Raw genomic sequence first — 25,207 nt, forward strand, 5'->3', positions numbered from 1 at the left:
CTCACTTAGGTTTCACCTCTGGAGTCGGTGTCCACATTTCCTGTGCCATGGGCGAGCCTTTCAGTGAGTGAAACTGAGGAGTTCACATCTTCAAAGTTTATGGAATGAGAGGAGAATAACGGAATCTTATCAAGATGTCACCTCATTTCATTCTGCTGCAGTTCTTCTTGTTTTCGTCTCTCTCCAGTTCAATATTAGTGTGGAGAAAGCAATCTCTGTGACCAGAGACACACAGCAAAGCTTTGTGAGGAGCACTTATCCGTGAAGTAACAACTTCCTGTTTTAGGACCTTCGTGAGCACAAGTAATCATGAGTTTCTTTATTATCCCAAAAAGTTGATCAAAAAGCCAAAGCACACAAAGAAATTTAGCAATTTTAGACTGTGGATGCTGCAAATATTTTAAACTTTGTTTATAAATTAATCAGGACTCTTTCCATTGTAAGTACTAGGAACTGAACTCAAAGTAGCTTCAGCAACAACGTGAAACAAAAAACAGCAACAATTTATTGGCTCATCCAGTGAATTGAAGCATGGCTTGATCCAGGTGCCCAAAAAAATATCAGACTTCTTTTTCCAACAGCATTCAGCTCTGTGTTCTTACTGTGCTCTGCATTTTCAAGCCTCTTCTTTCCAAGTGGAAAGAAAATGGCCCTTAGATGTTCAGTCTTCCATGGTCCCCCAAATCATTATCCCTGACCCACAGAAAGAACTCTTTACTTCCAGTATCCTCACAGCTCGTCTAACACAAGGACTAGGCCTGCTTTGGGATTTATCGTTGTAGACAGAAAGATAGAGCCCTGTGATTGGCCAGGCCTGGATCACGTGACCACCTTGGCAAGGACAGGATGACACTGTGAATGGCAGTCCTGCTAGAACCACATGGGAGAGGAGCACACAGCTCATCCACAGAAGAAAAGCAGCACAGGCAGATATCCTGTGTCCACCATAGTACACATATGTGCCCTTACTCTATGTTTTTTCCCAAGAATATAACCATATAGAGAAACAAAACTACCTCTAATATTGTAATTAATCACTATCAAACAGGATATATTTTATAGGAAAATGTAACAGACGTTTGTTCAATCCATAAATATGCTTTCTCAATGCTGTACTGTGAGACACTAGATTGAATTTATATTTGCTTTAGAAATATCTTCTTGTGGACAATGGAGTAATTCCCATCAGAATAATGTGAATTATTACAGTCATTACAAAGAAAATCATCATTATAAAATAGATCTGGTAGAAATATGCTCCACTATTTTCTTATGTTTTTGCAAATTTCAAAAGTGCGTAAAACATAAATTAACAGTGAATGAATAATTCCAAAGCAATTATTTCTATAACTACCAATATAACCACCACTCAGGTCAAAACATATCACACTGCCAGCCCTCCAGGATCGCCCATGTGTCGCCCATCATTACATCATAACCCCTGCACTTTAGCTAGAAGTGATCCTTACCCTCATGTTTATGGTTACCACTTTCTTGCTTTCTTTATACTTTTACTACTGATGTAGGTGTCCCTAAAAATAAGGTAACTGTTTTTGAACTTTATATACATGGAGTAATATATGTGTATTCTTTTATGTCTTGCTTCTTATGCTCAATTTGTTCGCAAATGTTCATCCAAATTGTTGTAGATAATTTGCTTGCTTATTTTCATTGCTGTGTACTATTCCATTATATAAATATATCATAATTTATTTAATCAATTTTTGATAGATGTTTGGATCTTTTCCAGTTTGAGCTTTTATGAGCTATGCCATTATGAGCATTCCTATATGCGTACCCTGATATACTTTAACATATATCAGGATCATATGGAAAGTTCATTAAAATACGAAGCTCTGGGCCCCATGTCAGTTTCTGAGTCAGTAGGCCTGGGATGGGGCCCAAGAATTTGCATTTCTAATAAGTCTCCAGCAAGGCCAATGCTGCTGGCCTGGGAAATATACTTTGAGAACCACCACTCTGGTCCCTGGCACTCAAAGTTGGTCCATGAACCAGCATCACAGGTATCACATAGGATGTAGTCAGAACTATAGAATTTCAGACTCTGTCTCAAACCTATGGAATTAGAATTTTAATTTTAACAAGATCCGCAGGTGTTTTGAATGCACATTAAAGTTTGAGAAAAAATGCTGTAGGTTATGATTATCTTGAAGTGGATTTTTTTCTGGTTCATAGTAATAGGGCTATCTTTAACATTTCTAGATAATGTCAAACTTCTTTTTATAGCAGATTTGCAGTTTACACATCACTCACCAGAAATGTGTGTATTTTCAGATATTTTTCAAATTAGCTAAGAAAAAGACACAATAGTTTACTTTTTAACTTAAATAAAACTTCCAGAAATGTTTCTAACTTATCATCCATAAAACATTCTTTCCATTACCTTAAGTGGGTGAAAATGTTAATTAGGGAGAGTAAGCCCCTTAGTTATTTCATATACCTGCCTTTCAATTTAGAGAAAATTATGAGCTTTTAAAGACTTTTAAAAAACATTATAAAGTTATAGAGGATTCAAAATAATTTTCAGATACAATAAATAATTTCTCTTGGACAGGTGACATTAATCAAAGTGGTCATAACATAATTTTTAAAATATTTGAAATAACAGTAAGTTAAGTTTTAATCCTAAAAAAAACTACTAGGAAGCTTTGGAGAGCCTTTCAATTTTAATATGGAAATTTTCAAACAGAAGTGACGCAATCTTAACTTTTTTCTATTTTCATAAGCTTTGTATGGTGAGCGTTCTGTGGCTTAGATCCCCATGCTCTTTGTTCAACTTCCATCTTATTAAATATTTGTGTTTATTTAAAATTTCCTTAACATAAGAATATTATTTTTCTGATGGTTTTAAAAGCTTGGTGGAGCAATCACATCTTTCTTTCATCCTTTTCTTTTAGATATACGGTTCAGATCTAATAAGTGCCATTGGCTTTTGCCACCATCTGTAGAAACGCCATTCAAATAACACATACAGTGGAGGGGAAAACACCATCACAAAGAGACTATGAGCAGTAAGGAAATACAAACATGAACCCCTTCCGGTATTCTTCTACATGATCTTGGATGTGCCCTAAATATACTTTATGGAAAAAAGACAATATGAAAACCTCATCCAAAACATTTTGTGTATTTATTTAAATGCAGAAATCTGAAACATTCATTTAATGTCTTTTTAATTGTACCAATAATATTATGGTAGTTTCCAATCTAATTAAAGGATAATTAAGTGTAGGATAATAGCTAAAAAGTATATCTGTCTTTTATAATATAATCACTTATGCTAATACGTTATAAATTGAAATAGCAGTAATATTGGAGACAAAAATAAGCTTGCTAGGGAACTCTGTAATAGCATACTATAACAATATCATTCCACATTGTAGATAGAAGAGGAAAACTTTGCTAATAAGAGCATTCTGGACGTTTTCATTTATGTGCTCATTTAAGTGTTAGCACTTCACCACTCCCACCTCTCTGGGGTAAAAAGTCTAGTCCAAAAATAAGCTCATTGGCGTTGTCCATTAAATCGATAGATTTTTTTCTTTTTTACATGTATATTGGCTTCTCAGAGATTAGGTTTCAGTCTGACCAAGGGCAATGCAGTAACCACCAGTTGATCATTATCATGGTAATTGTGCACCAAGAACCATGCTCTGGCCGTTCCTGAAAGTGTGTTGTGATTCTACAATGGGACTGGACTGACGCAATGGACCCACCCACTTCCCCATCACATGTTCTGAAGAGCAAGTCATCTCACAGTCCCGCCATGATTATCCGTGTGATCTAAACTCTAGATACTCACTCCACTGTGTGCTTTCTTCATGATTTACACTGTCCAGATTACCACCAATGACCATTACCCATCTGACTCCAAGTTCTTGCCAAACCTCTGTGTCTAACTCATTAGCATTATGAGTACAGTAACAACTCTAGCCTGGGTAACATTTGTTGTGTGCAGTTACCATTAACTACAAGAATGTGGCTGTCCATCTGTGCCTCTGTAAGTCCTGTCTGCTGCAAATGGCACTCATTCAGGATGGAGCAGTGACTTTTCCCAGGCCCAGTACCAAACTGAGTTGCTGCATTCCTACATGGTGTGATATAAGGGGTAGCATAAAGCTCTGACCTCTCAAATATCTTTTACCAGCCTCCTATGTTCATGAAACTTTTACTGTGAGAGTCATTTATTGCAGTTAGAGCATTGCCTCCAGAAAGTCCTTATAAAAATGTACATTACCAGGAAGCAGAACACCAGTGTGCAGCACTCAAACATCTCTATGCATGCATATATGAATTTATGCAGGACGGAAGTTGTGATTGGAATAAGAAAATATAAATTTGGGAACAAGTGGTACTGTGCTTGCTTACTGTTAACTTGCACTGATTAAATTTCTAACAATGACCATCTCCTTATCAATCCCCCTAAACTCTTGCCAAACATCATCATGTAATGTTGCAGTGTCACTTTGTCTTCTATTTTGAGTGCAGTGACAACTCCAGCCCAATTAGCCCAAGTTCAAAACGAGTACCAGGATCTAGGAGGAAGCGCATGCCCCACCTGTGTTTCATCTGCGCCCTCTGTAAGTACTCTCCGTTCTTAATGGCACTCACTCAGGACAAAATAGTGACTTCACAGACTGACTACTAATCCATGGTGTCCCATTCCCACATGGTGTGCTATAAGAGCTACCATGAGGCTGGGCTGATCAATAGGTCTACCATATCACATGAACCTTCTACCATTGCGTCTTTGAGATCCTTGTTAAAATATACATTATCAGAAGGTGGAGAAAGAGCATCACAGCATAGAACTTCTTAACACCTGTTTGCAAGAGAAGATGAATTCGGCAAATGGTAAGGTATGAGATATAAGGCAGACATTTTGAAGGGAATAAGAAACAGAAAATCTGAAGCAGATGGCACTGTCCAGATTGCCTTCCTCTCTAGGGAGTCTCATAATAACCATGGAAAAGGGTAGGTGTATATGAGAGCCCTGGGAAGTGTGGCGGGATAGAAAGGAGGCCCCTAAAGAGAAAGCAGAATACTAATGTAACCAATCTCACCACTCATTTACAGTCCTAATCTAAAACTACACTCATCTTGCAAGGATGAGATGTCGCAAGAAGTGGGATGGGAAGTTTTGATAGTTGGAAAAATCCCTCCTGTGTGGGTTGCCAGATTCCAGGAGGTTTAGAAGATCAGAAAAACCTTTGACTCCATCTTTACCATTACGGAGACTTTGCTGAAAGGATTCCAAGCATTTAAAAAAAATGATAAGTAAATAAATACCTTTGTGTGTTCCTCACACTCTCACTTGGAACACTCCCACATCCTCAAACCTGATGACCCAAGCATCTTGGGTGACCACACCTGAGCAGTTTTCGTAGCATCAAAATCAGTAATAGTATTCCTATTACATGTGTGAGAGTTATACACACATATGGAGAGGAGGCAAGTTAGTTTGATTTAATAAGGTCTGAATCATGTTACATTGCATTGTGTTCAAATACACAAGACAAAGAGTAACTAAGACTAAACATTGTTCACTTCTCAAGAAGCGGCACTTTCAATCTCATGGTAACCGATAGACGACCACGTTATAATTAACAGTATTCATCTGTCTACAATCTTATTTCTATTCTCAGTTTGATAGGAAAACACTTAAAATTTGAAGAATATGGAGAAAATTCAAACTTCAGCATCAGGAATTGTAAGAGATACCAAATCAATAAAACAATTCATAAGGTCTTATAAGTTTCTACTTTTAATAAGATATGACATTCCTAATTCATTTATTCTTTCTTCAGACACTAAAACATGGGAAAATTTTATCTTAACTTTAGTATCATCTGGAAGATAAATATTGAGTACATTCCACGACACAAATGAGAGAGAACAACAAGCTAACAAATATTGGATGGCCATACTTGATGACTACCAAATGAAGTTTTAATAAACACCTTCAAATATTTCTTAAAAAAAGAAAAGAGTGACCAGTGGTCAATCAACACTGGCCTCATGTAGATTGGATTGTAACAAATTATTTCGCAAAAGTAAAACACAAAGGAAAAGTCAAGACGAACAGTAAATAATCTAATATTGTTCCTGAGAGATTTCTTTGCAAGGAGATAATATTATTGGCCCACAGTAGAGTAGTCACACCTGAAATTTTCTTGCTTCTCATAAGGAATATTGACCTGGTTTGAAATTTATAAAGGAGGATCATAGCATGTCTATGTAGATGGTAGGTCCAGTAAACAGGTGGACATGCAGATTCAAGTTTGTCTCAGTGTAGTGTCTGTGCTCCAGATACATCCAAGTAGGACTGTCACCATGGAATTGCTGGCCACCGTGTCCTAGCTCAGTCATCAAACAGACACTAAACAATACAGCCTCTGTGGCAGGACATCATCAGTGGCGATTTATTTTTTAATTAGTTAGAACATATAAGGATGAATGCTAGAAACCAGAGAGAGGCCTTAGACATAAAATATTTGAGGCAGTTATTTGAGAGCTATAAATCTGAGAAAAATTAGCTTGCTAGGTGTGTAACCAATAACTGGGAATACAAATTTTATGGCCTGAGTTTCTGGGAGCATCAGTAATGCCTGACATTCAATGAGCATGGTGATTGTCAACCTTTACCTGGTGGCTTGGTCTTATGGACAATTTAGGCAAATTCAGACTAGACTGTACACAAAGAGGTGCTGTCTCAGCACACGCCCAGCCCAGCCCAACCCTCTCTGTGCCATGTGATCACAGGCTGGAAGTGCTTTCTTTAGAATATCACTGCCTAACCTGTCTTTTGGTAGTCAGTGTACCTTATCAGCTAGTAATTGTAGGTACCTAAAACTCTCTATGCTTCACTACTTAGGCATAATGAGGTGGATTAAGGGTTGGAGAGCTGACTACTTACAAAGACCCTTAAATGGATTAGAACATGTTATTTTCCTGCGCAAACGGCTTAGGCCACTTTAAAGACATTGTACTTATAATGCCATGGACTTACCAGATCTTTCATTCCTGACCTCAAAGCACTCTGCAAACACAACGCTTTCTCCATTTTGTAAAGATGAGAAGTGTGGAGCACAATCTAGGAAAATGGAAGCTCGAGTTTACAGTTCTCTAAGAGACCTTATAATTAGAATTGTTGCTTGCCCAATTCAGGTTACAAAAGAATAATAAAAACTGTGCTGAGGGAAGTGAGTTTAAACTGAGTAATCTATATTAGTTGTCTAGTTGAATCAAATTCATATACTAACTATTCAGCGCTGTATTGTTTTTGTCTAAATATAAACATGGGCCAGTTGTTTCATTAAGTTTATTTTATTCTATGTGCAATCGCATAAGCTCATATAAAGACAGCAATTATTATAGTGCAACATATGAGAAAGTCTTAAGTAGACAAAGGTCCAGAGACATTTGGAGCCAGAGAGAGGGTCATTCCTTACTGTCACTTTTTCTAAGGAGCCAGATAAGGTATGTATTCACTTTACAAATATTTATTGAGGTCCTACTATGTGCCAAGTACTGTTTTAGGTATTTAGGTATTTAGAGTAGTGAAAGAAAAGACAAAATTCCTGCATTATTTGGGAAAAGGAAGGCCTTGGTTACAACCTGGAATGCTTTAATATTTACTGAAGTATAGGAGGAGAAAGCAGCAAAGGAGTTTGAAAACGAGTAGCCAGTGAGAGAGAGGTGAAACCAGGAAAGTAGAGTATCAGAGAATCAGAGAAAACAAAGCGCATCCAATAGGAGGGAATGGTAACTGATTCGAAAGCTGGAAAGGCCGTTGAGAGGAAGTAAAATAAAAAGAGAAGAGGCTGTCTGATTTGGCAACATGGATGCCGTTGGTGACTGTGATTAGCCCAGCCTCAGTGGAGACGTTGAGAAAGACTAATTTGAGTGGCTTGAGAAGAAAATATGAGGTAAGGAAGTGGATATGGTGACTACAGACAATATTTTCAGTAAGTTTTATATAGTGAATGAGGAGTAAAGAAATGAGAGGTACATAGAGGGAGATGGAGGTGAACAGAGAAATTTTTTAAATTGGAGGTAAAATAGCTTATTTGCTGATGGATAAGATATAGTAGAGAAGGAGAAATTGATGACAGTTGCTAGAAAAAGACCTGAAGAATGTAAGATGGGGTAGAACCCTAAGCACAAGAATGAGGTTGGCCTCTGATGGGTGTAGACACGCCCATTCATAGTAAAAGAGGGCTAGCATTTGGGTATAGACATGGGTAGATTGGTAATTTCAAAAGTGCAAAGATGTGGAACCTGTTGACTTCTTTTTTGTTTTTTTCAATGAACTTTGAAGAAATGTTTTCCTCCAAGCATTGTGGTGTAGCATTTAGGAAAGCTGAAGAGAAAAACAATGATTTGAAAAGCATAAGCTCAGCCTTGTGGTCTAGTACTTTTCTTCAGCAATATCCAGCTGCATAAGTATAGGAAGTGGGGTTTGGGGTTTCATCAGGATTTCAGCTTTGCCAGGGAAAGTACCCATAAGGGAATGATTTTAAAGATAAACCTGGGATCTTACCAAGGTAAGAAAGCAAGAATCAGAAAAAAAATTATAGGGAGAAATTAGCGATGGCAATGGATTAGATATGCAGATGCAGTCAAAGAATTACTGGAGTTGTAGAGTAGGATACTGAAGACGAGATCTTGGAGGTGATGCGCTTATCAGTGTCAACAAGAATGTGATGACTAAGTGACTAAGAAAAGGGCATCTAAGGTGCAGTGAGGAAAAGACTGATAGCAGCAAAGAGGCAAAAGAACAGATGGCCAAGGTGTGGAACTGGGTAGAATCTACAGACGGATCTTATAGGGTCTAAAGTCATTTATTATAGCACAATTTAAGCTGCTATAATAAAAAGACCACAAAACATAGTGGCTTCATAAGAAAAAAATTTATTTCTCTCTCTCATAACAGCCCAGATGTAGGCAAGAAGACCAAGGAAGTAGGTTGCTGTGCTCCGTGAGGTCATTCAAAGATCCAAGGACTCTGCCTTATGGTTCTAGCATCTGGTGGTAGTCCTCATCCACATGGTCAAAGCTGGTTCATCATCATATCCAGGGCGAAGAGAAAGTTAAGGGCAAGCTGCTTCCTCTAAAGGGAGTTGAACATACCATTTCTGCTCACACATAATTAACTGACCATATCTTAGCAATATGATCACACCTCAGTAGAGTGTGTAGTTGATTGGCCACATGCCTCAAAGGTTTCCATTACTACAGGGAAGAAGAGGAGAAAGGACACTAGGGGACAATTAGTATCTCTCCCACAAATGTTAAAGTCACCAAGAATAATGGTAAAGTGGTAATGGGTATATTACCTTGGAATTGAGATGTTTATTTCATAGAGATCAAGACAATTAATTTCTTTCATTATGAACAAAACTCATTTTTGAGCCCTTGCTCTGTGCCGAGATATGAGCAGGGGATACGTACAAGATTCTAGCATGATCCTTAATCTTAAGGAGCTCGCACTCTTTTTCAGGGGAGCAGAGAAGCAAAATAAACAAAAACGAAAATAACTAGTGCGAGAAAGGGTTACCGACACTATGTCAGAATAACATATGTAATAAAGGGAGCACCCAAAAGGAAGACTGTTTGCATTTTCTCTGGCTCAGGTGGTTGCAGAGACGGGGGCAGGGAAGAATTCATGGAGGAGGTGGGGCAGAAGAGACATCAGTGTAATCACCCTTTACATTGTCATGTAGCTTTACGGGGCTCTGCAGTGCACAGAGTGCCTTCTCATTCACTTTCTTATATAATCTTGCAACCATTCTTTGAGCAGTGTACACCCCATATAATGATGTACATTTTACAGATAAGTAAACTGAGGCTGAGTTACTTGCCCTAGGTCTCACAGGAAGTAAACAGCAAGGCTGGTGCTGGAGTCCAACCTCATGGCTTCTAAGCGCAGGGATCTTTCTAAGACGTCGTGCTGGGGCTTATGAAGAGCAGACTTAGATGAGTAAGACCTGTGTGGGGGTGTGTGTGTAGGTTGCAATCATAAAAAAATAACCTGAAAAGCCATTGTTTATTAACTCTGTGGAAATAGGTCAATGCACAGCAGACCACACAAGATGGAATTTGGAAGAAGAGAGGAAGCAAGCCAGCTGCTGTATTATCCTCTCAATGGAGGCAATTTACAATTATATAAGGCACCATTCTCCTGAGGCATAGTACACCAAAATAGCCAAAAATGATATTACACAGCTTAAGCACTTACTTCTTCAGCCAACCTTGGCTCCCCAAAAGTTATGACTATTTCCAGAAATCTAATTCATCCTCCAAAAATAAGGTTTTGCCATTTGGAGGATACTCAAAAAGAACTAGAAAAACAATTTTGCAAAGAAGTTCCAAAGCTGTTGTTTTGAGCAATGGCAATGGCTTCATGCCAAATGCTTAACTTTCCAAGGTGCCCACCTGGAAGCAGACAATGTTCATTTGGGCAAATATCCTGCCATAGTTTAAAATGCAACCTCATTAATTTATTATCATACCTCAGAAATTGTGTCGTTTATCTATCATCTTTAGAAGGTTATGTTACTTCTATTTGCTCAGGCAAAAAGAAAGAAGGAAGAACAGCTAGATCACAATATTTCTTGAATCTTACAGGCAGGAGAGTTGAAGCTGGATTCCACTTACTTCAGTCAATAAGCTTTACTGCTTCCAAAGTGTTAGACGCTGTAGCTCTGAGTAGAGAAAACAGACTTTTCTCTGTCTCTGTCTTTCTTTTTCCACGTCTTTTTAGGAAAGCAGTTTGCTGGCTTCATCAAGTCATAGAATTAGATGAGCTGGGCTGAGGCATTAGACATATAAACAAATGTGAGTGAAAAGGTGTTAAAAATTCTGTGCTGTTAGTATGCAGTTAGTATAATTGTACGCACGTAGGAGATTGGGAAGTTTATCCTTCGGATAAATCAAGAGCAGCTGAAGTGGAAACTTGAAAGGTGAGTAATTTTCATCAGGCACGTGGGGAGTTAGTGGGTAGGGAAGGAGAAAACCAGGGCGCAGGATCAGGGGAAGTAAAGCCTGCCCCCACCCTGAGCTCCCGGCTTACCGACGGCAGGCATTTTTGACACTCATCCTCTACAATTTACAATCTGTCTGACAGATAGTGTCCAAACACCATAATTTTCATTTAAAGGCCTAAAAACATTCATGAATAGTATCATAATTCTATCATAAACTATGATACTCATGAACTAGAAATGGCCAAATATTGACCTAGTGTTCACAAAGAAGAGAAAGTTAATGCTGGAAAGTGAAATTAGTTAACTTTACCTCAATCGTGGCACAATTTTGGAGGAACGAACGGAAGGAGTGTGAGTTAGCTGAGCTTTGCAGAGAGCAGATCCTCACACCCCCTCAGTGTCCTCGGCTGGTCCTGGTCTCAGAGTTACTAGGCAAGGTGAGCATTGCTAGGCCAGGAAAATGTGGGAGACATTTTCAAATGCTTGCTAAAATAAAAAGCTACCATAATGTTTTTTCTTATTCTCTACAGAGAGGATAGAAAAGACTGAAGGGAAAGGCACCACGTAGGAAGACTAAGAGTAGATGAAACACTTTTCATTGATTGATAGTAACCTGAGAAGCCTTTAGATAGTCAAATAATGCAGTTCAGGACCATTTTTATTTGAGGTGTGGGGTACATGAAATGGAGATCACTTAGAACCCTCAAACTTCCTTTGTAGTAAAGAGTCAATCCATCACAACTTTATTGCTCTAAGCAAGAGGGGAAAAAAATCCAAAAACTAAAAACTACATGGAGCACACAAGAGCATAACAGACAATTCTCAGGAAGGAAAAATGCTACAGGCTCGGCCCTGCTGACACTCTTTTCTCAGCTGATCTGTTACCTATAGGTCCATGCATAACGCTAACAGTTCACCAGGCTGTGACTATAACAGAGACAAGAGGATGCGTGGGTAGAAAATACGATTCTCCATGCAATTTAGAGACATCAGTGTTCTCGTGCTTTCCAAAACCTCTAAATGGAAAGCACTAAATGCTGATTCATATCTAATTAAAAGTGCAAAACTCGCTACCCTAACATTAGGGTACTGTTTTCCCCCTAATGTTTTCTCGTGGGGAAATTGTAGAGAATGCACTTGAATTAACATGTTCTTTTAGGATTTAAAGTTCAACGTGACTACCTAACATCACGAATGTCCTCTGAGATTCTGAGTCTGGGCTTCACTCTAGAGTCTGAGCCTCACGTGAAGATTTTATTAGATTCTGTTGTGCTGGAGTTATTTTATGATGTGTGCCTGTACATTGGCCTACCCTTAGAATTCCAAAATGTCTAAGAGCTCCTCTAGCTCAAAGGAAAATCAGAGATGGAGTTAATCCAAGATCATACAGCCAATGACGGGCAGTCAGAACATTTTTCTCTGCCCACATGAAGCTGCTTCTGAACAAAATTAAATTCTTCCCTTACTTAGGAACCACACTAAACCAACCAAAGTACGGGGTACGCAGTGTTTGGAAAGACCCAGCTCTAATGTCTGCTTCCCTTGACACGCTCTCTTTGCTCCAAGCACTTTCCACATCAGTGTTTTGTAGACCTTTGCTTGGGTGTTTTACTCTGCTGATACCACCACATTGTGAGCCCTTGAATGCAAATACCACATCTTCATTTTTATACCCACAGTGCCAAGTGCATCTTAGGCACTGAACAAAAGAGTGTAAATAAACACCAAATGCTCTATGACTTCATGGAAACTTGCACAACATGTGTCATGCCCAACTTGTGTTAATAATAACATTAATTAATATTTATTTGTATAACATTGCTGAAACCAAAGAATTAATGTTTTGCACCGAACTGTGGACCTCTCGCGGGCAGGGGCCACATCTTTATTTTTCTTTGTGTTTTCTCCAATACCTGGCACAATGCCCACTACCCAATGTATGTTTGTTCAATGAACGAATAAATGAAGATTTACTTCTCAAGTAAGTTCCAGGTACCCCTGTGGCCCCAGATCATCTCTTACATGAGATGTGTACCGGGGGTGCCTCACTTTGGTCCTAGCTTAAATTCTTGGCCAAAAAATGGTAGCATTTTCTGGGAGGTCAACACCTTGTTTTTACAGCAGTGTAGGCTTCAGCTTCTGCACCTCTTTATGTGCTCGAGGGTTTGGGAATCACCTGTTAATGCTTATAAAAGGCAGCCTTGCTTAGCCATAATCCTCTTGCTGTAACTCATTGGAGTGGAGGTTATTAAACAGGAATGGATATCTTCCAAGAAGATGTATGCTGCTGTATTTTCCAGAGCTCAAAGGGGAAGGTCAAGTCATTCAAATTTCTTTTATCCACTCACACATTTATTGAGCACCCATTATGCGCCAGGTGAGTGCTGAGGATGATAAACGGATTCTGCTGTCAAGGAACTCATAGTCAGATGGGGGAGAGAAGCATATAAGTAGATAATTTAATATAATGCTATAATTGATTGCGTAGACTTATGAACAAAAAGCACTTCTTGTCAATTACACTGGTTCAATCTTTCTCCCAAAGCACCTCATCCTTTCCTGCACTCTGCAGGGCTCCGAATTTTTAAAAATTCTGAATTCTAATTGGTCTTCAGCAATTCAAAGTTAATACTATGTTGGTGCTCAGGAAATAAACATCTCCAATTGATCTATGATTTAGAGAGTAAGAAAACAACAAAAACAACAACTATTTCCTGGAAACGACTATCTCCTCCGAGGGGAGAAACAGCAAGCAAACACACAAATCCTTTGAAAACAAACGTGTCAGAAGCAGGACTCAATACAGCATGGATGTAACATGAAACAAGTCACATAATGGAGCTGATTGTGTTGTTGGGCACAGGTCTTGAAATCCTTCTTCCAGCTCATGCTGTGGCCCCAGGTTAAAAATCTGCAATGTGTTAAGCAATGGTAACCTTTAAGGTAAGAGGGTCAACTTACTCAATGTGGTTTTACTCTGCAACAGAAACTGGGACTAACCAAATGTCAATTGCCTGCTGCAAACACAAACTACTCCCCATATACCACATAATGGAAATATCTCTTTTTCCCTCAGAAACCTAAAAACTCTATTTCATTATCTAAATTCCCATGAATCTGAATAATACTGTTAGTTTCACCATTTTTTAAAATGCATATGGCTGGACATTAATGCCTTCATAGCATTACATTCACTCTACTGAAGAATTTGTAAGCATTTGAGTACACTCACTGAATTTCTCAGCCTGCCTCAAAATTAGTCCTGTTTAATGTCGTTTTTCCAGGATGTGTAATAATCTACATAGAATGTAGACTGGGAGACGTAGATTACCCCAATTCCTTTTAAAAACTGAAACAACTTGCTAAACATCAGATGGTTTATTTACTGGTTACAGGGTAATGATATTTTGGCTCACTTCTTTGTATGGTACCATACTGAAATTTACAACACTTCCAAAATATCTGAATGCGCTGCTACCAGCTGAAGATTAACTCAAAGCAACACTCGATCAATTTTTTTTAATTAGGCATTGTGTTTGAATCTTTGTTAATCTTCACTTTTGGGTAAGTAAATGGACTAAATAAGCTTGGATTTGATTATCAGACAAAAACAATTTCTTTCCAATTGACAGCAACTCATTTTCTCAGTCTCCCTCCTTGCATTTGGAGCAGATGTGGCCAGGGAACTCAGCCTTTGGACTTCCAGGCCCTTACCCCAGTAACTGCACACGTTTCCTTTCCTTACCCTAGTGGGTATCATGCCCTGTGTCTTGCAAAAAAATCAACAAAAGGAAATTGTTTTCCATAGATATTAGACTCCCCTAGATATTTCACAACCATTCAGCCAGTGAATGGAGACAAAAAAGTGTCATGTTCTTTATTGTTTCTTTAGTCTTTATTTTTTCTCCCTCTCTGGTTAATCTGTACATTTCCTCTAGCTTATTTTTAAAATATCATGTTAAAACAGAAAAAAAATTGCAAAAGCTGAAGGTAATGATCTTGAGAATTACTTGACAAGCCACATCATGGGAGATGGGCCAAAATGTCAGTTTGGGGCTAGAGTGTGGAAAACATTGAATTCTTATCTTTCACTCTCATCCTGGAGAGGAGAGGAATTGTAGCCAGGTATACAAGTTGTAAGGTTCATGCAGTACCCCAGACTGAAAGAAAAGGATTGGAACTCAATGAGAGCACAAATAGAGAGTTGCATATAAAAGTCATTATAATGGTGCCTGCTATAATAATGGAGATGGATGGATAGATGATAAAGAGATAGATAGGGATAGCAAGTGAGGTTGCAATGTGTCAGGCACTATTCTAAACCTTTAAGTGTACTTTCTTATTTAGTACTCATAACAGGCTGATGAGACAAGTAATATTTAAGATCAACCAAACGGGTTACAGAGATTAACTGTGGAGAGCAAGGGAGAAAACAAAGATTGAATTGAAATTCCAAGCTTGTATAACAGGGAGAATGAGATTGTTAGGGCTGAAGTCATTTTTGAATCATTTTTTGGAAAAAAAAAAATCACTCAGTTAGAAGGCTATGGACTCTATGTACCATCTCTTCATTTGACATCTCATATAATAAGACCTCACTAATTTGCCCTTAATTGTATTGTGAGCCCATTCTGAATTGAAGAAAAATCTCAATCAAGAAGGGCATTTTGAAGACAATATAATTTTGTTAATCCAGTTCCTATAGCAAAACAGCTAAGTACCAGGTTCTTAATAGAATGAAGTGTTATCTGTATTAAGAATTCCTGTAAAAGTACTGATAAGTCTATGTATTAAAATTAGAACACCCATTATTTAAATGCAAATGTGGCCACTAAATTATAAATAAGATATTAAATAAGCTTATTTTTTTGCTTTCTTTATTCTACTGTTTTCTTGATAGAAGTATTGCTGACACATCCATAAAGGCTTTACAAAATTTCCTCAGAACAAAATAATATCCAAGTCTCGAAAAGATGACCCATAGGAAAATTTTATTTTTGTTTGATTACATTATATTATCTACTATTAATATTCCTATAAATCGAGTAAAAGTTTTCTTTGCCCGTTTTCCATATAAGGATCATTTTACGGAAAGAATTTTTGATTTTATGTTATGCCCAGTGCAAATGGAATGGAAGAGCAGAGTTGCAATATTCCTAAAGTGTTCTCAGTTACTTTTGTTATTTTAAAGCACAAAATTTCGTTGAAACTTCCTCTGCTACTTCCCAACGCATTTATGTCTCAGCTCTGCCTCTTCCTCCACCTAGACTACCCTCCCACCCTCACCATGTGCCAGCTACCACATGATAAATGCATAATGCTTTACATGGGTACTTTCAGTCTGCTCAGCAACCGTATAAGATAGTGATACTTTTATTATGTCATTTTACAGAAGGAAAATTGAGGCATGCAGAGGATAGGAAAATTTCTAAAGTTTCACAAGTAATACAGTTAGAACTTAAGCCTGTGTTCAGGTGGTAAATCCTATGATCATAACCACTTGTTTTAGAGCCTCTCGCTCAAATTAACTATGTACCTATGGCGCCCTCATTGGTGCACTGATGTTGGCTAGTATTAGCTCTTAAGAGCAGATTGTGCATGTCTCTTCCCAAAGTTTCATTAAGCGACATCATATTGGTTGCTTGAAACTGGCCATGGTGAAAGTATTTACGCCATGGAAATTGGCAGCACTACAGATCACGGCTTTATTTTTTCCCTGGGGAGCTGGTTGCTAAGTATGTGTCAGCACATCACCGGGCACCATCTTTCTACTTTGGGATCCATGGAAGTTATGGAACTAAGAAATTCTGGTCCCATGCTGATGGACAAGACCATCGTAACATGCTGTAATGTCGGATTGAATAATTCTTTGCTGATTATTCTTGTTTAACAGAAGCGGGCTAACCCAGTGTGAACCACACAGAGATGAGAACCAGCTAACTCAGAGACGTATCACATGATAAAACCTCATTAATTTGTCCTAATTATGGGCAAATTATTATCATGAGGCCATCCTGAATTGAAGAAAAGTCTCAATAGAGAAGAGCATTTTGAAGACAATATAATTTTATTAATCCAAGTTCATATACTAAAACAGCTTGTGGTCTAGTCTCTATGTCGGCACAACACTTATCTAGATGGAAAAAGTGACTATTATCAAGCAAGGTCTTTTGCACTCTCTCACATTCTTTCAGCCTCTCCTTTGCATCTAGTCATAACAAGTCAATGGTTCTGTGCAACTTTCTGATAGATGCACACTGACAGTGCCTGTCTCTAAGAAGAACAATGTGACTCCCATTCCTGTCCCAGTGCTTCTGGGACCCCGCCTGTCTGAGCCCACTTGTCATCTGCACATACGCAATTCTAAACTACAGGGCACTTAAACTTGGGGCAATGCTCCACCAACAGAGCATGGCAGGTGATAAATGCTTTTTCCTTTTGATCCTGGACTGGCAAATGTGAAATGCATTCTATGCTACTTCTCAGAAGGTCTCAGGGCAATGAGCACCAGACAACCACAGCAGTGGTCAACTCAACAGTGCATTCTTATACGAGCTTTCCTTTCTTCCCCCATTCCATTCTTCCCCTGTCTTTCACTCCTATTCCCTGGTATCAGTCTTCAAATACACCTGCACATGAGCATTTACCTCTGGCTTTACCTTTAGGGAGAATGTGGGCTAGGACCCTTGAGACCCTCCCATAGCCAAGGCAAGGAGGCCTAAATTTGAACGAAGAAGAGGATGTAGATTCTTTCTTTCCCCAAGTATCTGGGAAAGGATTCTTAACCAGCCTTGGCCCTTTCAAGAAACTTACATTTGACCATTAAGCAAATAATTATATTTATTAAATAATTATATTAAATAATTAATAATTTATTACTAAAGACATTTAATTTTTTCTCTAATAAGTATTACAAATGAGGCCCGTCAATTTTTTTCAGTTTGGGAGTATATAAAAGCCAACACTTCACTTTCTTAGTGGTTGTTGAAATACTCCTTTCTAGAGGGTGGGACCCTGGCAACCCTTGCCCAAGGCAATCAATAATCAGCATTAGAAATCATAATCACCGTATTGGGTAGCACAGGTCATCCTTTAAAAAACCCAATCTGAGATCACAACAGCCAATCCAGAGGAAAAAAAGAAGCAATCCTTTCATAAAAGAGAAACAAACCTTACTACTCAGATAAATTTCCCCGTGGAAAATACAAATCCCCAATTACTACCCAACATGTGCAAGATATAAAGCCTCACTCGGAGCTGAGGATCTGCACGATATTTAACAAATTACCAGCATCACAGCATGTTGGATGGAGATTCAGGACCAGACCAGGCAGGGAAAAAAGAGAAGAAAAAGCCCCAAAGTGGTTGCTTTCAAAATCCTGCACGAAGCCAAGTGACTTTTTGAAAATCTTCTTTCTTTCTAGATTCTCCCCTTTGACAGACTCCAAGGACCCAGCTGAGGATGCAGTTGAGATAGAAAGAATCTAATTATCTTGGATGTCTGGTTTTAAGTTTTAACCTTCCTTGATTCTCTTCTGTGGCTTTTTTCAATGATAAAGGCATTTAGAAGACCAGAATAAGAAAAAAATGAAAAATATTGATCTTCTAAACTCTCATATTGGTTTCAGTCACCACTATTTGGGGTAAGAGAGAACAGTGATGCTACAATTTGAGTATACTCTGGTGCTCCAATGTAAAAAGTCTCCACTTCACACATCAATTTAGCCCCTGTCTTAATTAATTATTTCAACAGATATTGCCAAGTACCTAAATCACCAGGCACAGTGCTAGGCTTTCGGAATATAACATATAAACACTCATCATTTCAATGTCTACCACATTCGTCACAATAAATGGTACATCGACATTGACTGTAAAATTTAGTCTTAAATCTGACCTATTTTTCACAGGCACGTGAGCCTGACCATGTGTTTGTGACCAGTGTCTCAGGAAGAATTTTCAACAGAAGGAATCACAGCCTCATAGAACATTAGCATGGTATCGGGTCTCAGAAATAATCCAGCTCACTTGCCTTATTTCAGAAGTGAGAAAACAGATTCCTAGAGAGATGAAGTGACTTGCTCAAAGACACGTAACAATGAAGCAGCTATAACTGGGAAATTAACTATTGACGCATTCTGGTTCTTCCTAAATCATCCATAGCCATTCTTTTTCTTTTTTTAATTCATTCACTGAATGGTTAGGGGATAAAATGGTGAACAAAACAGGAAACGTTGCTTCTCATGCTTGAGAGTTTAAAACACAGTAACTTGAGACACATAGTAATCAAATATCCTCCTAAATAAATACAAATACATGCATACACACATACGTTCCCCTCTGTAATTTTGCTTCACTGATTATGTGAAGCCCACACCTGATTTAAGTGGGGAATCTGAAAAGGCTTCTCTGAGAAAGTGAGCCGAGAACTCAAGGACATGGAGACATTGTTGGGGGGGAGCGGGGGTGGGGGGAGGGGGGAGGAAGAGCAGGTGAGGTTTGGAGGGTGTGCTACTTTCCTAGGGCTGCTGTAAAAAATTACCACAAACTGGATGTCTTGCAACAACAGAAATTTATTTGCTCACAGTTCTGGAAGCCAGAAGTCCAAAATCCAGGTGTCAGCATGATTGAGTCCTTCTTGGAGGCTCCGAGGGTGAACTGTTCCAATACCTGCATGAGTCTGCTGGGGCTGCCGTAACGAAATAGCACAGACTGGGTGGCTTAAACAACACAAGTTCACTTTCTACCAGTTCTGGAGGCTGGAAATCCAAGATCAATGTGCCAGCAGGGTTGGTTTCTGGTAAAGCCTCTCTTCCTGGCTTGTAGACAGTCGGCTTCTTCCTGTGTTCTTACACGACCTCTCCGAGCTAACGTTCAGAGAGAGAGCTCTGTGGTGTCTCTTCCCTTTCTTATAAGGACATTAGTTTTATCAGATTAGGGCCCACTCTAATGATCTCATTTAACCTTAATTACTTCCTTAAGGTTCTATTTCCAAATACCGTCACGTTAGGGGTTAGGGCTACAATATATCAACTGGGAAAGGCAATTCAGTCCATAACAAAACCTCTCTCCTAGCTTCCGGTAGTTGCCCACCATCATTGGCATTCGTTGGTTTGTGGCAGCATAATTCCAAGCTCTGCTTCCGTCATCACATGGTATTCTCTCTGTGTCTCTGTGTCTCTTTGTCCCAATTCCCCTCTTTTTGCAAGGACACCAGTCACCGGAATTAGGGCTCATCCTAATCTGTTATGACCTAGTCTGTACTTGATTATATCTTCAAAGACCCTATTTCCAAATAAAGTTGCATTCACAGATTTTGGGTGAACGTGAACTTTTGAAGGCTATTCAACCCAGTACAGGGGTTAAGCAGAGGTCCTGGAATTAGCATGTACAAAGCACCTGGGGTGGTAAGGGAAAGAGCAGTCCACAAATGGAACCATAGTAGTGTGCTGGATTGCAGAGGGAGGGCTCTGGGCTAGATCGGAAAGTTTTGTCGGCCACATTGAGCATCTGGTCTCACCCAGAGACAAATGAGCAGATATTGAAGGGTTTAAATAAGGAAATGACATGGCCGAATTAGTATGTTAAAAAGGGCATTTAGGCTTCAATGTGAAGACAAAAGGAGCTGCAGGAAGAACTTCAGGAGGCAAATGCAGTGAGCTTGATGAGTGAGGATGATGGAGCTGGAGATAAATTTCCGAGAGAGACAGAGAGAGAGAGAGAGAGAGAGAGAGAGAGAGAGAGAGAGAGAGGGAGGGAGAGAGGGAAAGAGAGGGAGAGAGAGAGAGAGAGAGAGGGAGAGAGAGAGGAAGAGAGAGAGAGAGAGAGGGAGAGAGAGAGAGCGAGAGAGAGAGGTACTTGGGAGGATGGAATTTACCTTGTGGTGGAGAAGGGAGGGGACTGGATCAGCACAGAAACCTCACAACTAGACGTTGCAGGAGCCAGTTCTGTTCTTAGTCCTTTGCTTGTTTGTTTGCTTTTCATTTTTTCCCCCACAGTCCTTGATGTGAAAATTCAGGTTCAGTAAACTACCCAGGAAACACAAAATTTCCCCCACAATTAACACTAGGCTTCTGCTGACTCCACAGAATGCTTATTTAATTTATCTCAAGGTGGAATGGACTAGTAAAGAATTAAATAAAAAATAAAGGATATTTTCAGAGGATGTGGTCACAGAATGTGATGACTAGTACTCAGGGCATGGGCTGTATTTCCACAGCAGTTTAAAATAACTGCATAAATTATCTGTTTGATACCCTCTGATCTGTTTGATTTCACCCAATAGCCAATCACTCAGTTGTTTCACTAAATATCACCATGATCTATTAATTAATATGATTGAAGGAAAGGAATTGGAAATGGCGAATCTAGTTATTTCAATTAAGAATGGCATTTTGTATACTCTATAATAGAATAGTTCATTTGCTCAGCTTTTCTTTCACATACAGGTAGGACAAAAGCCAGATGGATATCTCAGACCATTTGAACCACATTCAGGTTTGCAGTATGAAAGACCTATTACAGCATCCCAGAAATATAAGCATTCACTGTATAAAATTCTCATTTATCCTCATTTCTCTCCTTTCTTCATTTCAACTAGTTAGGAAGAAGAAATCCTATAAATGTGGACTAGAAAGGGACAAATCTATTAAATAAAAGAAGTACATAAGTTAATGGTAATGTATTGGACATGCAATTTAAATTGGAAAACCAACTTAAATGCAAAGCAATTACTGACACTTTTAATATTAGCCAGACTAATAAAGCAGCAATTAGATCTCATTATATAGCTATAAAATTGGTTTGTAATAGATTGATTGCACCAAATGTTCCTACTGGTTTTTGATGGCCTTATGGACAAGAGTACTATTCTTTGATTTTGTTTTGAGGGGAAAAAAATTCTAACAATTCTAATCCATTTGGGCTCTTCCTTTTAAGTGGTCATCAAAGATAAGGCAAACAAACAAGCAGAAAGGACAAAAAAAAGAAGGAAAGATACCAAACACTCCATATATCCAAGTATATTTATTTTTCCCAAGGAATCATCAGTTGTTTCAGACTCTTCTTGCCAGAAGCAGTTTGTGGAACTCTTATAGTAGACTGTTTGTTTGTTCATACTTAAGGAAGTATGTGGAGATGCTACGCTAAACAGATTTTTTAAATCTAAATTATATAATCACATAACTAAGTGATCCAAATTCTTGATATCAGACAATATAATTCTAAAGAGCAAAGAACCCCCTCCACTTGCACCCCCCCCCCTCCCAATCTTCCTGATTCTCCTCCCATGGAGCACCAATATGAAAGTAAACCAATCTGTTATTAATGAGGGAGAGAAAAAATAAGCAGTGGCCCATGACCACTGAGTATCTATGAGAGGATTCCCAAAGCCCCCTTTCCTTGTCTTAGATGGGACAGATTTGTGATGAGTTTTTGCTACAGGACTCCCTATGTGATCAGGCTGAAGTAAAACCTCATTCTTCTGGCGCTCCTTCCCCTTACCTGTCCTGGTCATCTCACCTCTTATCTGTTTCTCCTGAACAATATACTCACCGTACTAATCATATGCTCCCAGATGCCTCTCTTGAGCTCTGTTTCTAAGGAATCTGACCTAAGACAAGGCTCTTCCTTTGTTTCTTTGAAGCATTTGGTTGCCCCAGTGACCCATTCTCCATTTTCCCCCATAGTATTAGACTTCGTCTGGGGACATACCCTCCTGGAATAAAGAGTTACATTTCCCAGTCTCCCTTGTGGGCTTGCTGAGGCTATGGGAGTAAGTTTTGTTTGATGGGAAATAAACAGAGGTGTCTTTGATAGCTCAGGGAGTAAACTTTCTGTTCAGAAGTAAATTGTTTCCTCCTGTTCTCCATTCATTTGCCCATCCTGCTGCCTAGAATGGGGACATCACCATCTTGAGCCGGGAGGATAAAAACCACACTCTAGGGATGACAGAGTGGTGAGATGAACAGAGGCCAGCTCCCTGAAAACTTTGTAAAACAGAACATCATAGTGTCAGCCTTGGATACCATGCCTCCAGAATTTCACATGAGAAAAAATTACACGCTGTCTCGTTTAAACCACTGTGATTTGGGCCTCTCTAGTACTATGGAATCTAACGCTCAACAAATATACGGCAGGTCAAGAACTGTCTCATGTAAAATTATGTCAACCCTTATGGTCCAAAATATCTGACGTAATTGAAACAATTGGCAAAACGAGAGGAAGCTGGGGAGAATAAACAACACATGTTGCAGATCATTCAGAACTCAAGACAGTAGGGTCCAGACCTCACTGGCTGAAAGAGGTTACAATATGGCAACATCAATTTTGATCTGAGAGTTGTGTTCTAACTAGGCCAACTCTCAACAGGTTGGCTTGTACTCACGGCACGGGATGCTGTTGAATAGTGCTCTGTAATGTGCATATGTGTGTATGTGTGTGTGTATACTCACACATTGCACAAACAATTTTTTAAGAATGCTTTAAATGGGACATTAATATATACTAGTGTTAAAATAAAGGAACTTTATGATTATTTTTCCTACTTTTTAAATCATTTATTTCTTCCTAATCTAAATGGCAAAACCATTTAGATTAATTAATTAAAACACTCAGGTTTTAATTTTCTTAACTCTAGATAACTAAAATAATAAATCAGCGGAGACTTCAAAAATGAGTCAACCAAAATGATTCTAGAATGCTCTGGCATTTAGGGGCAGATGTCTTGTCTAAAATCAATTGGTCGTATTTAATGATGGTTAGTAAATTCATTCAGTTACGTGGGGATACTTTTTGTGACTAATTCATTCTGTAGATTCAGCAGGAGGCTATGTAACTCAAAGCTGGTAGTGTAAAGGAGGATCACTGAGACCTCTCTATGGCGCTGGAGATATCCCCAATAAATATTGCCCCAAATCAAATCATGTCCCCCTGTTCCATTGTGTATATTTCCGGAGATGTAATCGACTATTCGTTCATGTGTGAAAGAAAAAAGAGCTTTATACTCACATGATAGGGACTGACAGTGGCAAGTGGATGTGACTCAAGTAATGTACGTGCCTTTTAGTGATATTTTCTCTCAAATGTATTCTAATCAACATTCTGTTGAACTATATTTTCTTTCTTTCTTTTTTTTTTTTGAGGAAGATTAGCCCTGAGCTAACATCCATGCCCATCTTCCTCTACTTTATATGTGGGACGCCTGCCAGAGCATGGCTTGTCAAGCAGTGCATAGGTCCACACCTGGGATCCGAACCAGTGAACCCCGGGCCGCCGAAGCAGAAAGTGCGAACTTAACCGTTGTGACACTGGGCTGGCCCCCAAACTATATTTTCTTTATAAAACTAACTAAAGTAAAAATATGGAGCATCTATTGTATTCACGTATTACATTATACAGAAACCCTCCAATTTATTTTCACTTATTTCCCATAAGTTTAATATTTATAGAAAGCAATGCAAATGTAACCAAATATATTAAGTGAATATATTTTGTACATTTGTCTGGTGCATTTTCTTCTGATTTTTAAAATTCCTATTCTTTTCTTGTTTCCTTTAAACTGAACATCTGTTGTAACCTATGGGTAGCTTTATGCATGAATATATCTTCAAGCACACTATCAAAAGTTTAATTTTTCTTTTTTCTTTCTTTTGAGCTGCTTCCTATGGGAGGATTATTACCTTTTCAAAATCAATAAAATGATCCATGGCTTGCATTTTTTTGTGTGTTACATCACATGGTTGTTTCAAGTAACAGATATTTACTAATTATTGTTATAAAACTGATATAATACCTCTTCTTCCTACAAATTATTTATCTAATTTGCTATATTTCACCCTATATTAGAAACTGAAGGCTAATTTCATTCTCACATTGCAAATGAAGACAAACGAATATAAAAATATGTTTGAAAGGGAAGCAGCGTTCTTACACTCAAGTAAGTCATCAAAGAACAGAATAGCAAATAGCGACTTCGGTTCAATCAAAAAATTAGCATAGCTTTCAGGTTTTAAGGATAACAGAACTAAACTTTTAGAAATACAATGTTTCATAAAACATTACATGAGCTCAATTATGTAGAAAATGCATAGAAAAAAATGATCAGAAGCAAAAACACCAAAATTATAGCGGCTATCTAAAATATATCAGATAGAATATTTTTATTTTCTTCTTTAGTTTGCTATATTTCTGAACTTTTC

The sequence above is a fragment of the Equus quagga genome, chromosome 15 (genome assembly GCF_021613505.1).
Source record: "Equus quagga isolate Etosha38 chromosome 15, UCLA_HA_Equagga_1.0, whole genome shotgun sequence".
Lineage (NCBI taxonomy): Eukaryota > Metazoa > Chordata > Mammalia > Perissodactyla > Equidae > Equus > Equus quagga.